This window comes from Anomaloglossus baeobatrachus, chromosome 3 (assembly GCF_048569485.1).
Source record: "Anomaloglossus baeobatrachus isolate aAnoBae1 chromosome 3, aAnoBae1.hap1, whole genome shotgun sequence".
In the NCBI taxonomy this organism is placed as follows: domain Eukaryota; kingdom Metazoa; phylum Chordata; class Amphibia; order Anura; family Aromobatidae; genus Anomaloglossus; species Anomaloglossus baeobatrachus.
The window spans coordinates 282,859,268-282,881,304 of NC_134355.1; the positions used below are offsets into that span (position 1 = coordinate 282,859,268).

Below are 22,037 nucleotides of genomic sequence, written 5' to 3' on the forward strand. Positions count from 1 at the left end.
CATTTTTAGAGTCATGAAAATAAGAAAACTCTTTGAATGAGAAGGTGTGTTCAAACTTTTGGTCTGTACTGTATGTGCTCCTAGTGTCTCCTGTGATGTATATGCCCCAGCCCCTCCTGTGATGTATGTGCTCCTAGTGTATCCTGTGATGTATGAGCCCCCAGCGTCTCCTGTGATGTATATGCCCCCAGCCTCTCCTGTGATGTATATGTCCCCAGCCTCTCCTGTGGTGTATATGCCCTAGCCTCTCCTGTAATGTACTGTATATTCCCCCAGTCTCTTCAGACCATGGAAAACCTGGAAAACCAGTTGTGAGAAGAAACATGATAAATATCACCTAACATAACAGCTGCAGCAGAGAGAAGCAGCTCCAGCCACCATAGTAGGGGTGTAGGGGTCAGTTTATTAATTGTTTGATCAAATATAGCAGGGCAATTTTTAAGCTGTTAATTTGGTGCGGCCCCCGAAGGTTGGTAGAAATTTCCAAATGGCCCCTGGCAGTTATAAATTTCACCACTCCTAAATTAGTTACTGGAGCTGCACTATTTACAATTGTAGATGGAGCTACAGGTAGAAAATCAACTCTATGTGATGGCTGATCAAAAAGATTGGTACTACCAAAAGTTCAACTACGCACTTCCTATAAGTGACCACTAGAGGGCGACCAATACAAGGTACCATACAAAACCAAATTACACACACTTGCAATAGAAAGTTAAGAATGATTAGTGTAGCCGACTTAAAGATGACAACAATAAATAATACACATAGGAGAAAACTATCTTGACGGATTGTATTCTATAGGTAACTTAATGAATTAATGATATTTGGTGTGCATATAAAAAGGAGATAGTCAGATGCGCATTTGATGGCTGCACTAAATTACAGCAGTTAATGCATACATAGATGCTGCAGTGAAAATAGAGAAAATATACGGTATGTAGGAAATGTAAAAAATATAAACGTAAATAGTATATACAATGCGGGGTGCAGCAGAGATGAACTAATAACGATAGGTTTGTGCTTACATGTGCTGCATAGTGATGATCTCCCCACAATCCAGCCGCGGGCCTCCTGCCTGGTGCCACATGAATGGAGTGTGTCTGCTGGGTTTCTGTCTCCCCTTCGTTCTACTGGAGAAGAATGGTGCTTTTGGCGGTACGCTGGTAAGATCAAGGCTGTCCCAGCCGACGGCTGCCCTGGAAACCATAAGGAACACCTGTTAGCCACTTAGATCACTGTGTCAAACTCTGAAAGCACGATCTAAAGGGCAATACCCCCCCCCCTAAATCATACAATTGCACTTTTTTTTGCAATTTCACCATGCTTTGAATTTTTTTTCCTGTTTTTCAGTACACTATATGGTAACACTAATGGTTTCAATCAAAAGTATAACTTGTCCTGCAAAAATAAGCCCTCATATGGCTATATTGACAGAAAAATAAAGTTATGGCTCTTAGAAGAAGGGGAGGAGAGAACAAAATCAAAAAACTTAAAATCGATGGTGTTTGGAACATACAACAAATCATTAATTTTTCTAATGTATTAAATTCTGGGACATATCGCATGGACGGCACATGGATGTGACATGGATGTCATTCGTGCACCGTACGTTTTTTTCATAGACCCATAGACTTCTATTGAGTCCTTTTATTCTTGCTGCCAGTAAAATCTGACATGTCCCTGTGTGTTTCTCATAGACACATGTGTTATTCACACGGACCATGTGAAAACACAGACAAGTAAAGATCACTATAGATTATAGAGGGTATGTGTGGAATCCGTGAAAAAAAATGGATGCCATATGTACCAGAAACACTGCCATGTGAAGGGGGCCTTAGACTGGTCCTACACTGCATGACCATTGCTTTCTGCTGATCAGCAATATATTTGCAGATTGGTGTTTGTTTGAACCTTTTTACAAATGGCAGATGTGCAATTAAAGATCTGTAATAGGGATGAGTGGAACTTGACCCAGGACATTGTACACACTGACAAGTAAAAGGGAAACAATGTTTTGAACTTTTGATTTTCAGGCTCCATATCTCACCATCCACTATACCTTTGAGAGTGAGACCAACTACATTTTATAGACAATTATCTTGGCTATCTCATACATAAATTTGGCTAAACTATTTAGCAGACTCTTGTCATGTCACTGCATTGTTACTGTTTTGCTCCTAAAAATCTATATTTTTATGTTTATTATTTTGTTAATAATTTGTTAATTCACCTTTGGCTTTCAACGTTGCCTGAATCCTTCTGGGCATGTTCTCGATCAGATTCAATCATGTCTCAACTGAATTCTGATCCCAGGTCTCTTCTACTTGTTCCCAATGTTGGTGCATACTGATTGACTCACTTGGGTGTATACAGCTTTTTCTTCAACTCTACCAACATGTTGTTGATTGCGTTGAGGTCTGTGGATTGTGGAAGCCAATCCAACACCTCTACTTCATTGTCATTGAACCATTTGTTTGCCAATCTCAACTCATGCTTTGGCTTCTTGTTCTGCTGGAACACTGTGTCATCATTTTCATTCCCATAGTACTCAAATGTATGAAGTAACCCATCTTGTAGGATTCTCACATATAGCTCAGCATTGAGACCAGCATCAATCCTGGTCAAGTATCTAATGCCTTTGGCAAGAAAAAAAAACATATAATCAGGCTTCCTCCACTGAACTTGACAGTTCCTTCAATTTCTCAATATTTAGCCCCTACTTCCCTTGTTTCTTACTGACCCATATGCACCCATTAGAGCCTAGTCTTTTGAATTTTGTCTCATCTCTCCAAATCATCTATTTCCAATCTTGTACAGTCCACTTTTTGTACTGCTTTGCAAACTTGTGCCGACGCTTCATATGGTCATATTGAAGTCGAGGCTTCTTCACCTTTTTTTCGGGTAACCATTGCAGACTTGTGTAATGTGCATCATACGGTACTTGCATGGACATCTGTGATCTCATTAATTCTGAAGTATATAAGACACCTTCACTGTTGTGTTTGTCACGCCAGAACTGATAGACCTTGGCATGAGCCGACTTGTTGACTCCTGATATTTTGCCTGGACGTTCACCTCTTGGCTTTTTAATGGATAGATGGACTTCATTTCGTATTTTGACAACCGTCATGGCACTCACAGGATGCAGTTTGTCAATTTTTTGGGCTGAGAAACCGCTATTGATGAGCTGTATGATGCTGTTTCTTGGGTCACCTTCTTCATGATTGTTCCTCCGTTAAGCCAGTGACCTTTTGCTTGGGAATCAACCTAATAACACACTGATCAATTAGGGAACATGAGAACAGATTGTAATTTGTAGCATATAGGAAGAAAAAGATTTTTCAAACACCAGGAGCAAAACAGTAACAATGCAGTGACATGACAAGAATCTGCATAACTTATCATATGCTAAATAGTTGCAAATCAAATTTATGTGTGAGCTAGGAAGATGATTGTAAAATTAAGGTATTCCTGCACTCAAAAATGAAGTAGCTATAGTGAGAAATGGAGCCTGAAAGTCAAAAGTTCAAAACATTGTTACCCTTTTGCGTGACGCTATAAGTCAATGGAGACCCCAACTTTGGTGTTTTACAATGGCTGTAAAAAATGGCTAAGGTGCTGCAAAAGGGTAAGAGCGGAACAATTGCCCTGCAAACATGTGGATTGGCAATTAATAAACAAAAAATTACGTGGGGTCCCCCTTATTTTTGATCACTAGTGAAGCAGACAGCTGGGGACTGCAGCCCTCAGCTGTTTGATATACCTTGGCTGGTTATCAATAATAGGGGATGGGCACATTACTATGGGACGGGGACATTACTATAGGATGGGGACAAGGTGGGCATATTACTATAGGATGGGGACTAGGATGGGGACATTACTATGGGATGGGGACTAGGATGGGCACATTACTATGGGATGGGGACATTACTATAGGATGGGGACAAGGTGGGCACATTACTATGGGATGGGGACATTACTACAGGATGGGGACAAGGTTGGCACATTACTATAGGATGGACAATACTATGGGATGGGGACAGGATGGGGACATTACTACAGGATGGGGACTAGGATGGGCATAGTACTACAGGATAGGGACATTACTACAAGGGGACAAGGATGGGAAACATTACTATAAAATAGGGATAAGGCTGGGGACATTACTATAGGATAGGGACATTACTATAGGATGGGGACAAGGATAGGCACATTACTATTGGATGGGGAAATTACTACAGGATGGGGACATTACTATAGAATGGGACAACTGTATGATGGGGACAGTACTACAGGATAGGGACGTTGCTACAAGGGGACAAGTATGGGGAACATTACTATAAGATGGGGACAAGGATGGACACATTACTACAGGATGGGCACATTACTATAGGATGGGGACAAGGATGAGCACATTACTACAGGATGGGCACATTACTATAGGACGGGGACAAGGATGAGGCACGTTACTACAAGATGGGGACAAGGATGGGGAACATTACTATAGGATGGGGACAAGGATGAGCACATTACTGTAGGATGGGGACTAGCATGACGCACAATACTACAAGGGAACAAGGATGGGCACATTACAACAAGATGGGGAACATTACTAAAAGATGTTGGCAAAAATGTCTATATAGTGCTAATTGTAACACTATTAGTTACAAGACAGGGATAAAATGTAAAAAAAAAAACAACAAAAACCTCAAAATAATGCATGACATTTTTTTCTACCATCCAAATTTTTTTTATATTTAAACAAAGAATGTGCACATTTGTTATAATAAACAAGTGAAAAATGTTCAAAATCAGTGATCCAAAGCTGTGTAAAAAAAAAAAATATGGTACCAATAAAAATGTCATTTTGTCCTGTAAAGAATGCGGCCCCCCAAATTATTTTTTTTCCTCTGTGCGGCCCATACACCCAGCCGAGTTTGAGACCCCTGATCTAGAGGCTGGCCGCTGTGCTGTTGCACCCTCTTTTTCTGTCCTGCTGGGGCAGCGTGACCACCTCCTCTTCCTCCAAACTGTGAAAGTCACTCTGATGGCCTTCACTCCATGTGGGGTCTAGAGCCCCATTATCCCCTGTATCATCTTCCAATCACTCCTCACCCTTGCCCTCTTTGTCGGTCTGCACACTACAGAAAGCCACAGCAGTTGGCACCTGTGTTTCACATCAAAGATGTGCTTCAGTTGTCTGCTGACTGTATGCACAAGCCCTTCCACGTACTCATCCTCCAGGGCCAGGTGGATACGCCACAGAACCTGATCCAGTGGATTCATCAAAAAGCAGAAGTGACTGTTACATGACTTGAGGATCTGACTGCTTGGCTAATTTGCAAGGGGGTGAGTTGAAAGATGGATGCTCACGATCCGCAGGTGCCAACTCTGCACTTTTAGCAGTTTATCCGGTGGAATACAAGGTGAAGAAACTGGTGGTACTGTTAGTCATTCAATATATAACTGCCTCAACATGTTCTGGCCACACCATTCATCCAGCGGTATTCAAGCCTATGAAATGATGCAGAACATCCTGTACCCTGTGTGTACCAAAGGAAGGTGTTTCCTTTGGGCAAGTAGCAGGTACAGATCAACCACATCCTCTCCCTGTAGCAGCTGCACCATGACCACCAGTATCATCACTGACACATCAGTGGCGCTCCTGACCTGGTCAGGCACCACTGAGTACTGCACCCATGCTGGGGCAGTGCTTCCAGGTAATCCTGAAGGTTGAATAGGGTGTGTACGCACGGACACATAGCAACCAGGTCTCCCACACCTTGAGAGGGGACCCTTGGGCAGACCCAAGAGGGGGCTTGCCTCCACATCTCAGCAAGGGGTGTAGTGGAGGGCCTGGAAACTAAGGTTGCAGTGACTGTCAGGAGAGGAGGTGGGCCAGTTTGATAGTGAGCGTGGTTGCTAGGAGATGCAGAAGCGCGCACAAGAGAGTCAGACCCTGCACGTGAAGTAGCCGTTAGCAGGGGAGATCGGTTACCAGCAAGTCAGAAAGACGCTGAAGGAGTCAGCTGGTCGAGTACAGGGACTCCTGGTGACTAGGCACGCACGGGGAACAGGTCCCTAGAGTGGACATCCATTTAGTGGTCTGCAAACCTGCAGGTGGAGGGACTAGAGGTTCCTCACCAACCATACAGAGTCTGAGCCTCAGCAGCAACAAGGGGGCTCATAAGAGGGATCTAGCCTGGAGCCATCTCACTTGGTCCACGCTGCCGGCAAACGGGCCAGAAAGGGGATAAAAGGCAGTAGCAACTTCCCTGGATGAATCTCACGGTACTTTAAGTCAGGGGTTATCCGAAACAAGAAGTGCTAGGAAGGTGAGTTAACGGTTACCCTTATACCAGCCTAAAGGATACCTGGTTCCACCTGGTTTAATCTCAGCATAGCCCGGGTACCTCACATAACATCAAAAAGTGAGTAAACAAGTTGAAAGACTTCTGGACTGAGACTGAGTTATTCTGGGACCTGTTGTTCTACACACACCTCACTCACGGGAGGCCACACCATCCGACTGCAGACTCCATCAGCCCCAGACGCTCGTTAAACCTGCAGTGGCGGTCACCCATAACCCTGACCGCAAACCGTGAGTGGCGTTATGACTCCGATATATATATCAATCCACAATACTTGTTGCCAGAGATAATCAAGTGGAGACCTTGTGGCGTCCCCGAAGGTGGAGTGAAGTCCCTGAGGCGACCACTGCAGGTGGGCGACACACATCCCTTATTTGATGCTATCCTCATTTTTTCCCATAAAAAAAATTCCAGAAGAGGAGGCTGTGTTTAGGGCAGTATGCACCAGGCGGTTAGGGCAGTGTGCACTAGGCTGTAAGCGCACTGTGCACCAGGCTGTTAGGTCACGGTGCACAAGATTGTTAGGGTAGTATGCACCAGCTGTCAGGGCACTGTGCACCAGCTGACAGGGCACTGTGCACCAGGATCTTTTAGCAGTATTTTCCAGGCTGTTATGGCAGTATGCACCAGCTGGTAGGGCACTGTGCACCAGACTGTTAGGAAACTGGGCACCAGGCTGTTAGGAAACTGGGCACCAGGATGTTACAGCACTGTGCTCCAGGGTCTTTAGGAAATATACTCCAGGCTGTCATGGCACTGTGCATAAAATTGTTAGGGCACTGTGCACTAGGTTGTTAGGACACTGTGCACCAGGCTGCCAGGGCACTGTGCACCAGGCTCTTAGGAAAGTATGTGTGGCGCCCCTGAAGCTTAAGTCGCCACAGGGTACTGCACCCCACTTAGGGTGTTGTGCTGATCATGGATCCAAGGGAGGTTGGTGCCGGTTTCATCATACATAACCATATACACACATGGGTTGCCCCTTCCCCACGGGGGACTGGGCTAGGGTCGGGTACAAAAAGGGGTTACCAACAGTGTGGTATTTACAGGATGCCATCACAACAGGGGCCCCAATCCACTAGCTTAGGACCTGGGTATGGGGAGGAGTGGCCACCAGGGGGAGTTAGGAGTCACTCACAGTGAATACAGGAGTTCTCCAGCAGGAGTGACAGTGTGCATATGTCTTTCCTGGTAGCTCCTGTGGGACATATGAGTTTAACGGTCGCTGAGGAGGTTACCGTCTCAGTTACCCTGAGACCAGAACTGTTCAGGGTGCAGCACCCCAGGGTTGTGCAATTCTACGTTGCATCACCAGATTCTGCCAGACGGAGAGGTTTCATGCTTCTCCAACCACACAAGTTTCCAGAGCCAAGTGGCACCTAGGATTCCGGGGCCTCGATCACGATCAGACTCAAGGGGATCCACGCTACTGGCATAGGCAACAGTACTCTACCTAGTACGGAAAGAACTCTAAGTGCTTCAAGCCACAGGGACCCACACTAAAAAGCGCAGTGAGGAAGGGCCCACAGACTACCGAACCGGTTCTAACCTCTCACAGATCCGGGATCTACCTGAGCCCATCATGGCAGTGACCAGTGTGACCGGGCTGGCAGCTGAAGTTGTAAGTAAACTACACCCTGAACCCGCAGAGACTGTGTTGGCTTGTCCTTACCGGCGCTGCCGCCCAGCGCTTAGGCGCCAACCGCCATCACCTTCCCTCTTCATCTACCCGGGGCCAGCTCCGCCTGTGGGGAGTGACACCATCCCAGCTGCCTTAACATCTGCCCTGACGAGGAATTCTGCAGCGGCGGCTACTACTGGACGCATATGTGGAGCCCCAGGGACGCTGTGTCGGTGCATTATCTTCAGGGACTCCACGTAGATGGATCTGTCTGGTCACAGGTAGGAAACCTTCTTTGTAGTTTGTCGTGACGCCACTCTCAGATTTGCGGTCAGTGGGGACCGCCACTGCAGGTTAAGGGATGCCTGGGGCTGATGGTGGGTGCAGCCAGTTGTAGTAGCCTCCTGAGAGTGAGGCAAGCCCCAGGGCCCTGTGTAGATGTGTAGAACTACAAGGCGCAGAATGACTCAACACAGGCAGGATGTCTTTCAGGGTTTTTACTCACAGTTGATGGCAGGGTGAGTGACCCGGGCGTAGCTGGGATGAACCAAGTGGGAACCAGGTGTCCTTCAGGCTGACTTGTGAGGGTGACTACTAACTCGCCTCCCTTAGCCCTTGGTGGTTTGGGGTAACCCCGACTTTGAGTCCCTATGGGGGTCACCCAGGGAAGATGCCGCAGCCTCTCTCCCCTTCGTTTGCCGTTTGCTTGTCGCCTGGACCAGGCCACTCCAGCTGCTCGCCTCCTGTGACCTATGGGCCCTAACTGTGGCTACGTGGCTGCGGCTTTTGTGGTGTTGTGGCGTGGGCTTTGAGAGCCCCACACCGGCAGGTTTAGCAAAAGAAAGCTGGATCTATCTCCGCTTCGGGATCTGCCGCCCGTTTGGGCCTGGTACTCTCTAGCAGTCTCCTTACTTCCCACTCCGTTGCTCTCTCTCTAGCTGAAGATGGATTTCGGGTAGCACTCCTAGTTGACCGTTCTCCCCCGTCGGTAGCCACTGCGCGGACGCTGTCAGACTACAGCAGCCCACGGGATCTGCTCCTCACTCGAGCTCCCTGGACTCTGCACTGAACCGGCTCACATCTGGGACCTTCACTGCTGCTCCTGTCTGAGCTTCACTTTCCTGCTCCTCACTCCTCCACACTCTGCTGCAGACTCTAGACTGTTTACTCCTCCTTCTCTTTTCCCTTTTGTGCCTGCCTACGCCACCTAGCAACCAGACTCTCTTACCACACCCCTTGAGAGGAGATGGAGGCTTTTGGCCCCCTCCACTATTCCAGTGAAGGTAAAGGCTTTTCCCCCTCCTGGGATCCCCAGGGGTCCTCTCATGGGTACATGTGTGAGACCTGATCACTATGCGCCTGTGTTCCACACCCCGGTCAGCCTTCTGGATTACCTGTGTTGTACTGTCCCCAGCATGGGTACAGTACTCAGTGGTGCCTGACCAGGTCAGGGGCGCCACATTCCCCCTTAGTTATCACCAGCACGTCCTCGGGCTGCAAGACAACATTTTAAAAATGCATAAAACATTAAAACATGTAAAACATTTTAAAAGCACCAGGTACCATACATCACCACCCTCCACCCACAAGTCCGTTAACCCACCCAAACCCTTTCAGGAGGTAGGTCACCGGTCCTTTTGGTAACCAGATCTGGGCCATCTACTTCCCCAGACCTTTCCTCCAATCTGCCTCTCCCGTTGGCCGCGCCTTCAGCCACTTCTGGCAGGATGTAGAGGCGGCTTTCATGGGCTGGTGGTTTCAGGGTATACCTGGCCTGATGGATCCGCGCCTTCAGCCTCTTCTGGCAGGATGTAGAGGCGGCCTCCACAGTTGGTGCTGACCAGGTACCCTCTTTGTGGTGGAGAGCCAGGCCCCATATACAGGCATGCTCTCTGGTCGCAGGCGAGCCAAGGCCCTATATACGGACGGGCTCCTCCTGGTTGCAGACGAGCCAAGCCCCTAAACAGGCTGACTCTGGTGGTGGTGGTGCCCTCTGGTGTAACTATTTACACTGCGAGAGTTTGTGGCTATAGCCAGTTCATAGCCTTAAGGTTTATGGTTTTCTCACACAAGTTTATGTGGGCACATACTTAAACGTAAACGTTGCAAAACTTCAAACTTTTCAAAACTTTAACTTGCTGTATGCTTTACTTTATGCAGATTCCTCTACTCTTCCATACCAGGGCTTGGGCCTGTAGGGCTGCGGCACCTGTTGGTTTCTTGATCTCTTTCTTCGTCTGTGGGTTCGTTGTATTTTCTTTCTTCTTCAGTGTCTCTGTCTTCATCTTCTGTTGTGACTGCAGGGCTTCTGCAAGGACTTCTAGAACATGGTGCAACATCTAGGGCATACCAGCCTCTTTCTCCCTGATGCATAGTGAACTCCACTGAGTCTCCTATCTTCAAATTTCTTCCAGGGTGTCCTCTGGGCAGGTGGGCTCTCACATCCCTTCGATTGACAAAAATCCCTTCCTTCACACCAGGTGATACTATAAAGCCGTATCCTGATTTGAGGCTGAAATCTTCGACAATTCCTCGACGCAGGGGTCCTCTGATCTGTGCTTTGGCTCTTCTCAGGAACCGTTTTTCTTGTAGGTCTCTGGCCGTGACTTCTCTCTGCTCTGGGGATGGCGGTGCAGGGAAAGACTGGGTTCTACTGCGGCGCTGTGTCTTGCGGGCTGGATTCTGCGAAGTGCAGCTTACAAGCTCCCAGGTGGGGCGGTTGGGCAGGCCTTCTTCAGCAGGAGGTGTCAGGTCTTCCTCGTCCCAGCGGGAATATGGCAGCATCTCCGGCTCTGGGACTAGCACTGCTGCTGGCTCCGGGGGCAACTCCTCAGCTTCTTGCCCTCCTCTCCCCCTTAGTTCTTCGCTGCACTCTGGTCGTGGCAGCGCTGGGGATGAGTGTTCCTCAGCTGGCCCAGGCGGTGGACTCTTCGGCGTGGTTGCCGCAGGGGTTGCCTTAGGGGTGTGCGGAGGGAGCATGTACTGGTCCACCATCTCCTGTGGAAACTTGGCCTCCATGTCAGCCTTCAGCTGCCAGTACGCGGGGTCTTCACCTATCAGGGATTTCCTTGCAGGGACCTCCTTAGACTGGGGAGCGGTGTCTGCTCTGGCCTTGCAGGCCGGGGTAAATGGTGATGTAGTCTTTTCTTGGCGGGCCGCGCAGGGCATCGCTGCGGCGGCCTGGTCTTGGCGGGCCGCGCCTGGCATGGCGGCGGCCTGGTCTGTGCGGGCCGAGCCTGGCGTGGCGGCGGCCTGGTCTGTGCGGGCCGAGCCTGGCGTGGCGGCGGCCTGGATCTGCGTCGCTGTTGCGGCCAGTTCTTGGCGGGCCGGACTGGGCATTGCAGCCGCGGTCTGAATTGGCGTCGCTTCCCCAATGGGGTCCGTGCAGGTGGAGCTGGGCGTCGCTGCAGTGATCGGGGCTTGACGGGCCGCACCTGGCGGGGCTGCGGCCTGGTTCAGCATCTCACTTGCGGCTCGGACGAGCGTCGCTGCTGCGGTGGGGTCTTGGCGGACTGGGCTCAGCAGGGTGGCAGCCTGGGTCAGCGTCACACCTGCGGCACGGATGAGTATCGCCGTGGCAGTCGGACCTTTGCGGGCCAGGCGGGGTGTCGCTGCGGCGGCCTGGATTTGGCGGGCCGCACCTAGCGTGGCTGCGGCCTCGCTCAGCGTCGCCGCGCCAGGCGCCTCTTCTGGGACCGCGGTCGTAGCAGCAGGGGTCGGAGCACTTGCGCTGGCCGGGGCAACTCTGGACTCACCCATCGGTGGCACCATCGGGATCTGAGTCGTCGCCGCTTGATCTGGCATGCGTCGCGCGGCTCCCTCTTCGTAGGTCCGAACCGCCGCAGCCATCTCCAGAAGCTCCGTGCGTCCCTCACTGAGCTGTCGTATAATCCTGGCCTCCAGCTGATCGCAGAAGATAGCAAGCTCCCGGCACCACCAGGCAGCAGAGCCTGGTTCTGGGTATCCACGTCCGGACTCCATTTCTTCTCTCTGCAGCAGCAGGCTTGTGGCTCCCTTTCCTTCCCGGCGTCTCTGGACGCTTCCGCTTTCTTCACAAGCGAGGTCAGAACTCTGCAGGGGATCTCTGGGTAGCCACACCTCTTCGTGGGCGGTAACTTCTTCCAGCGCGGGCTGCTGTTGTTTTTCAGCGCGCTTTTCATGGTGGCAATATGGCGGCGCTTCCAATTTTTCAAGCGGACCGCCCAGGCACATGGTCACCTGTCTGAACAGGTCTAGTCCTTATCCTGTTCGTGACGCCAGATGTGGAGCCCCAGGGACGCTGTGTCGGTGCATTACCTTCAGGGACTCCACGTAGATGGATCTGTCTGGTCACAGGTAGGAAACCTTCTTTGTAGTTTGTCGTGACGCCACTCTCAGATTTGCGGTCAGTGGGGACCGCCACTGCAGGTTAAGGGATGCCTGGGGCTGATGGTGGGTGCAGCCAGTTGTAGTAGCCTCCTGAGAGTGAGGCAAGCCCCAGGGCCCTGTGTAGATGTGTAGAACTACAAGGCGCAGAATGACTCAACACAGGCAGGATGTCTTTCAGGGTTTTTACTCACAGTTGATGGCAGGGTGAGTGACCCGGGCGTAGCTGGGATGAACCAAGTGGGAACCAGGTGTCCTTCAGGCTGACTTGTGAGGGTGACTACTAACTCGCCTCCCTTAGCCCTTGGTGGTTTGGGGTAACCCCGACTTTGAGTCCCTATGGGGGTCACCCAGGGAAGATGCCGCAGCCTCTCTCCCCTTCGTTTGCCGTTTGCTTGTCGCCTGGACCAGGCCACTCCAGCTGCTCGCCTCCTGTGACCTATGGGCCCTAACTGTGGCTACGTGGCTGCGGCTTTTGTGGTGTTGTGGCGTGGGCTTTGAGAGCCCCACACCGGCAGGTTTAGCAAAAGAAAGCTGGATCTATCTCCGCTTCGGGATCTGCCGCCCGTTTGGGCCTGGTACTCTCTAGCAGTCTCCTTACTTCCCACTCCGTTGCTCTCTCTCTAGCTGAAGATGGATTTCGGGTAGCACTCCTAGTTGACCGTTCTCCCCCGTCGGTAGCCACTGCGCGGACGCTGTCAGACTACAGCAGCCCACGGGATCTGCTCCTCACTCGAGCTCCCTGGACTCTGCACTGAACCGGCTCACATCTGGGACCTTCACTGCTGCTCCTGTCTGAGCTTCACTTTCCTGCTCCTCACTCCTCCACACTCTGCTGCAGACTCTAGACTGTTTACTCCTCCTTCTCTTTTCCCTTTTGTGCCTGCCTACGCCACCTAGCAACCAGACTCTCTTACCACACCCCTTGAGAGGAGATGGAGGCTTTTGGCCCCCTCCACTATTCCAGTGAAGGTGAAGGCTTTTCCCCCTCCTGGGATCCCCAGGGGTCCTCTCATGGGTACATGTGTGAGACCTGATCACTATGCGCCTGTGTTCCACACCCCGGTCAGCCTTCTGGATTACCTGTGTTGTACTGTCCCCAGCATGGGTGCAGTACTCAGTGGTGCCTGACCAGGTCAGGGGCGCCACACATACTACAGGTGGCGTCATGACAAACTCTCCCAAATACTCCGCTTCCCCCACCATTTACTGTACACCTTGGGGCAACGGAATCGGGCAAGGCCACCCCGTGACATCGCCTGACCTGAAACGGCCCGGCGACGAGTAGGTTAACCACCTGCCCTGTGGGGCGCTACATATGCACCAGGCTGTGAGGGCAGTGTGCACCAGGCTGCTAGGAAACTGTTCACCAGAATGTTAGGGCACTGTATACCAAGCTGTTAAGGCAGTGTGCACCAGGCTCTTAGGTTAGTATGCAAAAGGCTGTTAGGGCACTGTACACTAGGCTGTTAGGGCACTGTACACTAGGCTGTTAGGGCACTTTGCACCTGGCTCTTAGGGCAGTCTGCAGCAGGTTTTTAAGGCTCCCTGCACCAGGCGGTCAGGGTACTTTGAAACAGGCTATTAGGCCTTGTGCCCATGTTGCTTTTTTCATGCATTTTTCCTTGCTTCTTTTAATCAATAAAAGCAAGGAAAAAGCATCCCAGTAAAGTCTATGACAAACATGACTTACTGTGCCCACATGGCTTCTTTTTTTTTTTGCAGATTTTGTTGCTGAAAAAAGAAGCAGCATGTCAATTATTTCTGTGTTTGTACTGCTTTTTTCACCAATTGACTTCAAGGGAGTCAGTAAAAGAATGTAGGAAAAAACTCATGCGTGATGCACACGTTGCTTTTTTTTATATCACTGGGGTTCCTTGCAGCTATGTCCTCATCTCGCGATCTTTACCGTGGGACCTACTGCAGGGAACTCCGGTGGCATTACAAGGTGAATTGAGTTCATGCTGGTGGATCACTGGGGTTTTCTGCAGATCCGCCGGCATGAACTCAGTTAACCTTGTGACATCACCAATGTTCCCTGCACCTAGGCCACATAGCCAGTGTCAGCTGAGATTTTCTCATCTCACGGTTTTTACCGCGGGACCTTGCTGCAGGGAACTCCAGTGACGTAGGTGCCCTGGTCTGTGAGGCGATCTGTACCTCAGGTTCCCGGGGTCATCATGGTGACGACCCAGTGTTACCATGGCAGTAATCGGGTCCCTGTGATTACATTACAGGGACCTAATCACCAGGGAGAGGTAAGCGATTCTTCTCCCTGCCCCTGAATCCCCCCTTCAGGGGCTTAAACTGCCGGGAGTGGCGCGGGCACTGCTCCTGGCAGCGAGAGCTGGGTCCTGGATGTACGGTCAACCGATGACCCAGTGGTGTATTGCGGCGGTACAGCGCCTGAACCCCTGTAGTCGCCATGACTTAAAAAAAAGGACAAAAAGAAGCATGTAAAAAAGCATGTGAAAATAAGCAGAAACACAATAAAAAATGTGCAGTTTTTCACCTGCTTTTTTCTCTGCCAAAACATGCGGTTTTATGTGCAGATTTTCTGCACATAAAAATGCAACTTGGGAACATAGCCTTAAGGCCACTTTACACGCTGCGACATCGCTAAAGCGATGTCATTGCGGTCACAGAATTCGTGACTCACATCTGGCCGCTTTAGCGATGTCGTTGCGTGTGACACCTACGTGCGATCGAAAATCGTCGCAAACACGTGCAAAATCGCTAATCGTTGACATGCTCCCCTATTCCCAATATCGTTGCTGCTGCACCTACTATGTTGTTCGTCGTTCGTGCGGCAGCACACATCGCTATGTGTGACACCGCAGGAACGACAAACATCTCCTTACCTGCGTCCAACGGCAATGTGGAAGGAAGGAGGTGGGCGGGATGTTACGTCCCGCTCATCTCCGCCCCTCCGCTTCGATTGGGAGGCCGCTTAGTGACGTCAATGTGACGCCGAACGAACCGCCCCCTTAGAAAGAAGGCGGTTCGCCGGTCCCAGCGACGTCGCTAGGCAGGTAAGTAGTGTAATGGGTTTGTACGATTTTGTGCGCCACGGGCAGCGATTTGCCCGTGACGCACAAACGATGGGGGTGGGTACGCACGCTAGTGATATCGGTAACGATATTGCAGCATGTAAAGCGGCCTTTAGGTCTTTCTGCAGCTAGCTGACAAGGGCAGCACAACCCATGAGTCGGCTTTTATACTTGGCATGACCGATTTAGGTCCGTAAGTCCCCTAAGCCTCAAAGCTTGTTGCTTGGCTGAGTTGCAGCATTTCAATAAGCTTTATTTGGGTGGTGAATCCGAACAGTAAAACGGACTTGCGCTTAGAGTTCCATTTTTGGAATTCAGCACCGAATACTAGGTGTCCAGTATGAACCCCGAACGTTACTGTTTGGGTTCGTTCATCCCTAGTAATAGATAGTTTTATGTGCATAGGCAACCATTGTTCTCAGCAGTGCAAGTCCTAGTTTCACAGGATGATGTCTTGTTGAAAATGGTAACCTTTTACGTAAAGCAAAAGAGCATTTCACCCAACAAATGAGGGTTTTGCTCATTCATCAGGAGATTTTCAGAATATTTACTCTACACAATTATTAGGGATCTTAGGAACCCTCGTTCACAAGAATCATGTAATGCAAATGCACCTGTAGTCAACAGTCTGATAGAAAACAGTATAAAGGTCAAATGATGAGTCATGGAGTGATGCCCTGATAGGAAAAATGCCTGAGTCTGACAGATGTTGTCATATTTCACCTATCATACAGTTCAAAGACCTTCAGATACGTCAGGCAGGTTCCACAGAAATTAACAGTAAATTACTTTCATTGAGGCTAATGACTATATTAATGAGGAGCAAATCAGGTATCCTTGACAAATGTGAGCCATTAATAACAGAGTTTAGAACCTTTTGCACTATGAGTGTCAGTTTCTGAAACTGGAGTGGAAATGCATAGGACCCAGTTAATCACTGCATTTACACCAGTGTTTTGGTGTGAATACCTCTCAATTAGTGACTTTTTGATTTGTGACAAATTAATCACACATTTTGAGGCTTTTTTAAAGTTGTCTTTTGTTGTTTAGTGTTTAGTAAAGGAATGAGTGAACCAGAACAGTAAAGTTCGGGGTTCATACAGGACAGCGGGTGTCCGGGTCTCGGACTCGAACACAGACCTTGAAAAAAAGAAAATGTCAATGTTCGTGTACTGTTCGCATGTTAATAAAGTTTGTTGAAAGTCTGCAGCGCAGCCCATCGACAAAGATTATTGCTTATGGAAGTCGCTACTGTAAACAATAAAGAAGAAAAAATAACAAGGGCTCCCATCTATTTTTGAAAACCAGAATAGGTAAAGCAGACAGCTGCAGGCTGGTATTATCAGGCTGGGAAGGTCATGGTTTTTTTTGGCCTTTTCAGCTTAAAAATTGCAGTCTGCACCAGCCCCAGAAGAGGCGCATCAATTAGATGAGCCAATTCTGGTGCTTTGTCCTGCTTTTCCAAATTGCCAAGGTGCTGTAGCAATAGGGGTAATAATTTTGGGGTTGATGTCAGCTGTGAATTGACAGCTGACATCAATCCCAGGGGTTAGTAATGGAGAGGTATTAGACAACCCCATTACTAACACGGCAAGTATAGAGTTAAAAAAATGCACAAAGGGAAAAAAAAGTTTATTGTAAGAAACACTCCCACACCCGTTCTCATTCACCAACTAATTGAGTAACATTTTTTTCGACATTCTGACGTAATCCAATTTGTGAATAAATACTTCCCATACCCCCTTGTTAACCAATGTATTAACTAAAAAGAAATCTTAAAAAATTCTGCTGTAATCTAATGAAGTAATGTTCCACGACACCAATTTAAACTAATTCATGAATTGTGATTTTTTTTTTTGTTAGTCACCAAATTTGATGCAACTTAGGAGTGATTTTATGTATGCCAGTTAAAACGTCACATTTTTTGAGCCATTTTGCAAAATGTGTGTCTTTTTTGCACGTACTCGTAAAATTGGTTAAAAACAAACTAAAATAAATGTAGGCTTTGATCAAAATTTATCACTAGCGTCTGTTATTTTGATGAGTTTGCCGCAAAAAAACATTACTGAAAATGACAAGACAAAAAAAGAAAACAAATTTTAAATAAATACGCACATGATGATTCAAGAACATTGTTTTCAGCTTGACTAATATGGAGCCTTTATGGATGCATAATTCATTAATTCTGCTCCATATTGTATTAAAAAATGGGGGGAAAAAATCAAGTGTGGTGAAACTGCCAAAAAAGTGCAATTCCACAATTGTTTTTTTTTTGTTTACCATGCTCACTATATGGTAAACTGACCTGGCATTCTGATTCCCCAGTAGTTTGTAGGAGTTTGTAGACACCAAACATGTATAGTTTTACTTTTATCTAAGTGGTGAAAAAAAAAATTGAAATTTGTTAAAAAAAAAAAAGAAATGCGCTGTTGTCACCATATTTTGAGACCAGTAGTGTTTTCACTTTTTGTGATTTAGGGCTTAGTGACGGCTTATTTTTTTTTAATCAATAGCGTCTGTTATTTTAATGAGTTTGCCGCACAAAACATTAGTGAAAATGACAAGACAAAAAAAAGAAAACAAATTTTAAATAAATACGCACATGATGATCCAGGAACATTGTTTTCAGCTTGACTAATATGTAGAGCCTTTATGGATGCATAATTCATTCATTCTGCTCCATATTGTATTAGAAAATGGGGAAAAAAATCCAAGTGTTGTGAAATTGCCAAAAAAGTGCAATTCCACAATTGGTTTTTTTTGTTTACCATGTTCACTATATGGTAAACTGACCTGGCATTCTGATTCCCCAGTAGTTGGTAGGAGTTCGTAGACACCAAACATGTATAGTTTTACCTTTATCTAAGTGGTGAAAAAAAAATCTGAAATTTGTAAAAAAAAAAGAAATGTGCTGTTGTCACCATATTTTGAGACCAGTAGCGTTCTCACTTTTGTGATTTAGGGCTTAGTGACGGCTTATTTTTTTGTGTCTTGAGCTAGTTTTTGTAATTATACCATTTTTGGTAAGATACGATGCTTTGATCGCCTGTTATTGCATTTTATTTTAATGTTGTGGAAACCAAACAAACGTAATTCTGGCATTTAGATTTTTTTTCTTGCTACACCATTAACCGATCAAATTAATTTATTTTATATTTTGATAGATCGAGCATGTCTGATTATGGCGATATCAAATATGTGTATTTTTTATTTTTAAAGTTGGGCTAAATCGGGGTGATTTGAACGTTTGTGGATTTTTGATTTTTTTATCATATTCTTAAAAACTTTTTTTTAACTTTTTATTAAGTCCTCCTAGGGGACTTGAAGCTAACACAGTCCAATCGCTTTTTGCTGTTCAGAGCGATGATGAGGCATCGCTCTGAACAGCAGAAATACTGATTTCCTGTGAATGGCTCAGAGGAACTACGTTATAACAGTGATAGGGGTCTCCATATGACCCCCTGGCTGTCATTACAAGCCACTGGTACACCTTGATCACGTCACAGGGTCACCGATGGTGGCAGGGAGCAGGGTGCTCCCCGCCGGAGCATGTTACATCCATGTCAGAGATTGACAGCGGGATTTAAGAAGTTAACAGGCGCAGTTAGATCTCCGATCCACCTGCGTCTGTTAGCTGCACATCAGCTGATGAGATCAGCTGACATATGTGGATAGCAATGTTGATTCGCTATGCGAGCCTGCATTAAATGACCAGTAGAATAGGAGGAGAAAGCGCTGCGTCACTGAACAATGGGTGCTCTGGAGTAAAAATAATCGCGCAATATAGAGGGAACTCCGGCACACAATTCACTCCCACACAAAAAGAGAAAATTGAGAATTCGTCATGCAAATTCAATTTTATTGATCAAGAGGAATTGATCACAATAAATGAAATGTGTTGTTGTCCATATAAAAGGATGTTTCGGCCATTACCCTTTGTCAAACTGGACCTTATCTGAACATAAACAAAAATAAATCAATCAAAATCAACATAATGACAATACAGTACAGTATTAGGCCATGTGCGCACTTACCGGATTTTGTCGCGGATTTTTCGCGGATTTGCTGCATGTTTCGCTGCAGAAAATGTTCATAACATCTCTGCAGTGAATCACCAGCAAATCCTATGGAGAAAAAAAATCCTGTGCGCACTGGGCGGAATTTGACAGCTGCATGTTTTGCTGCGGGAATCCCGCACCAAAAACAAGTGCATGTCACTTCTTTTCCGCACATCGCTGCGGGATTTCACTCCATTGACTCCAATGTTAATCATGAAATCCCGCAGGGAATAACGCAGGTAGCAAATTCTGTGCGGTTCACTGCGTTTTCCTGCGTTATTCCCTGCGGTATTTCGCGGTTTACCTCCGGTAATGTACATCGCCTGTCTGCGGTTTTGCAGGGAAGTGATGTCATTACAGGAAGAGGAAGCGGAGCAGAGAGTAAACACACACAGATCACAGACACACACACATCACAGACATAGAACACAGACACAGATAGACATCACAGACACATAGAACACACATAGAAAGAAAACGGAAATATAGAAAACAAAGAACGTGGGCTCCGCTGCATATTTACCTTCCAGCCGAGGTAAGCACACAGCGGCGGCCCGGTATTCTCAGGCTGGGGAGGGAGAGGGGCAGGGTTAATGTCCCCCGCCTCACTCCCCCTCCCGCAGCCGAGAATATCAGCCGCAGCTGCCCCGGGACTGTCGCATGCATTATGCGGCAGCACCGGGAGTGTCCTCGGCTCTTCCTGCCGCCGTGTAGCAGTGGCGGTCAGGGTAATAAGGGGTTAATGGTGGTGGATCACCGCCATTAACCCCAGGCTTGATCATGGCAGCGTCTATGTGACAGCTGACATGATCAACCCGTAAGTAAAGTGAAAAAAACACAGACACCGAAAAATCCTTTATTTTAAATAAAACCAACAAGCCTCGTTAACCCTTTTATTAACCCCTCCCGCACCAAAGCTCCGGCGTAATCCACACAGCTCCGGCGTAATCCACAGGTCCTGCACTGCTGACATCCAGCCGCGACTGTCACAGACACAGCACTGAATGAATGCAGCAGACAGCAGAGGTAATTACCGGTCATTTCCCACGGCCGGTAATGTGAACTCACTGCCGACCGTGGGAAATGCAGCGATCTGTCCTCTATCCATCCCTCTGTCTGTCTATCTATCTATCCCTCTATCTATTCTTCTGTCTATCTATCTACTATCTCAGAATTAAATGACTTTTTTTTTTTTTTTTCAATGTGCTTTATTGCATTGAATGCAATAAAGCACATCCCAACCCGCACGCGGCAAAACCGCGGCAATACCGCGAACAATACCGCGGTGAAACCGCAGCAAACCGCGGCAAACCGCATACGGTTTTAGGGTGCGGTTTGCCGCGGTTTTTTACCGCGGGTGCGGTAATCTTTGAGAGCATGCGGAATTTTCTCAAGAAAATTCCATTTCCCAGTGCGCACATAGCCTTAAATAGAAAGCCAGCATCGTATTACATGATAAGGACAATAATTACATGGAAGAAGATGTAGTTATTATGTAAGTCTGAACCTGTTAATCACAACAGTAAAAAAGTATATCATTATTATTATAGCCTGCAATAGGGTTCAGTGATAATTCTTGTCTTCCTCTCTCTTACCTGATCAGTGGCACAACTTCACAGATATCCGGATCTTCCGGAGATATAGCACATACTGCCAGCTACACTGGGTAATAACCAAATTATTGATTACTTTATACATAGCTACAGTATCTTCATGATTCTGTCAGAAAGTGGTGTTATTTAGCTGGAGTTTCCCTTTGAGCTACATAGCTACAGTATCTTCATGATTGTGTCTGACAGTGGTGTTATTTAGCTGGACTTTCCCTTTTTCTTTTCTCATATAGTGGTCGTGGTATATTTATTTACATAATTATCCTCCTGTCTGATAGGACAATATACCCAGCAATCACAACTACAGGTATTTTGGGGATATCATTTATCCTACTCAACCACTACTATGGATAAAAGGGCTATGTTGTACATAGGTATACATACAAATACATACCCTGATATGGCAGTAACTCTCTTCTAACGATTTATATATCTGGTTATAACATAGGTCTATCCAGTCTCTCCAGCGGTGGAGCCACTAATTCTAATAACTGATACTAAAGGCAATAACCCTAGGGTAATCCGGTACATATGGTACTATATCACCCTTCTCTGACATGACAGGTAATTGCCACATCTATATGTATATTGTATACTGATATCGGTCTCACATAGCCTTAAACGTTGAACATATGAGGAGTATGTACTTTATCTGAGCTCCGTGTTATTGTGTATTAGACTCTCACTGATTTAATATGTGATTTAATTCTAGTAGCCTGAGGCATATTTGATGACACACAGATTGTGACCCATACTTGAGTGGTTATAATTTATACATAAGCTAGGTAAGCTATGCATTTATTCCTCTTGAGTCTTCCCTCTTATTATTTACCCCTTGTCTCCTTTTGATTCTTGTTTCTCTTTTCTTGTTTTTCTTGTTTCTTTTTTCCTTCCCCTCTTTTCTTCTCTTTTTTCCTCCTTCTTTTCCTCTCTCTTTTACTCACTGTGGTCGGATAGCC

General features: G+C 47.2%; 1 long non-coding RNA gene across 1 annotated transcript; it reads left to right on the forward strand.

Annotated features, from left to right (window-relative positions):
• Positions 1–5,563: 5,563 nt before the first annotated feature.
• On the forward strand, positions 5,564–21,810 carry LOC142295194 (uncharacterized). Its single transcript, XR_012751394.1, has 3 exons — positions 5,564–5,589; positions 21,527–21,642; positions 21,791–21,810. It is a non-coding gene; the product is annotated as an uncharacterized LOC142295194 (long non-coding RNA).
• The last annotated feature ends 227 nt before the right edge of the window (positions 21,811–22,037 follow it).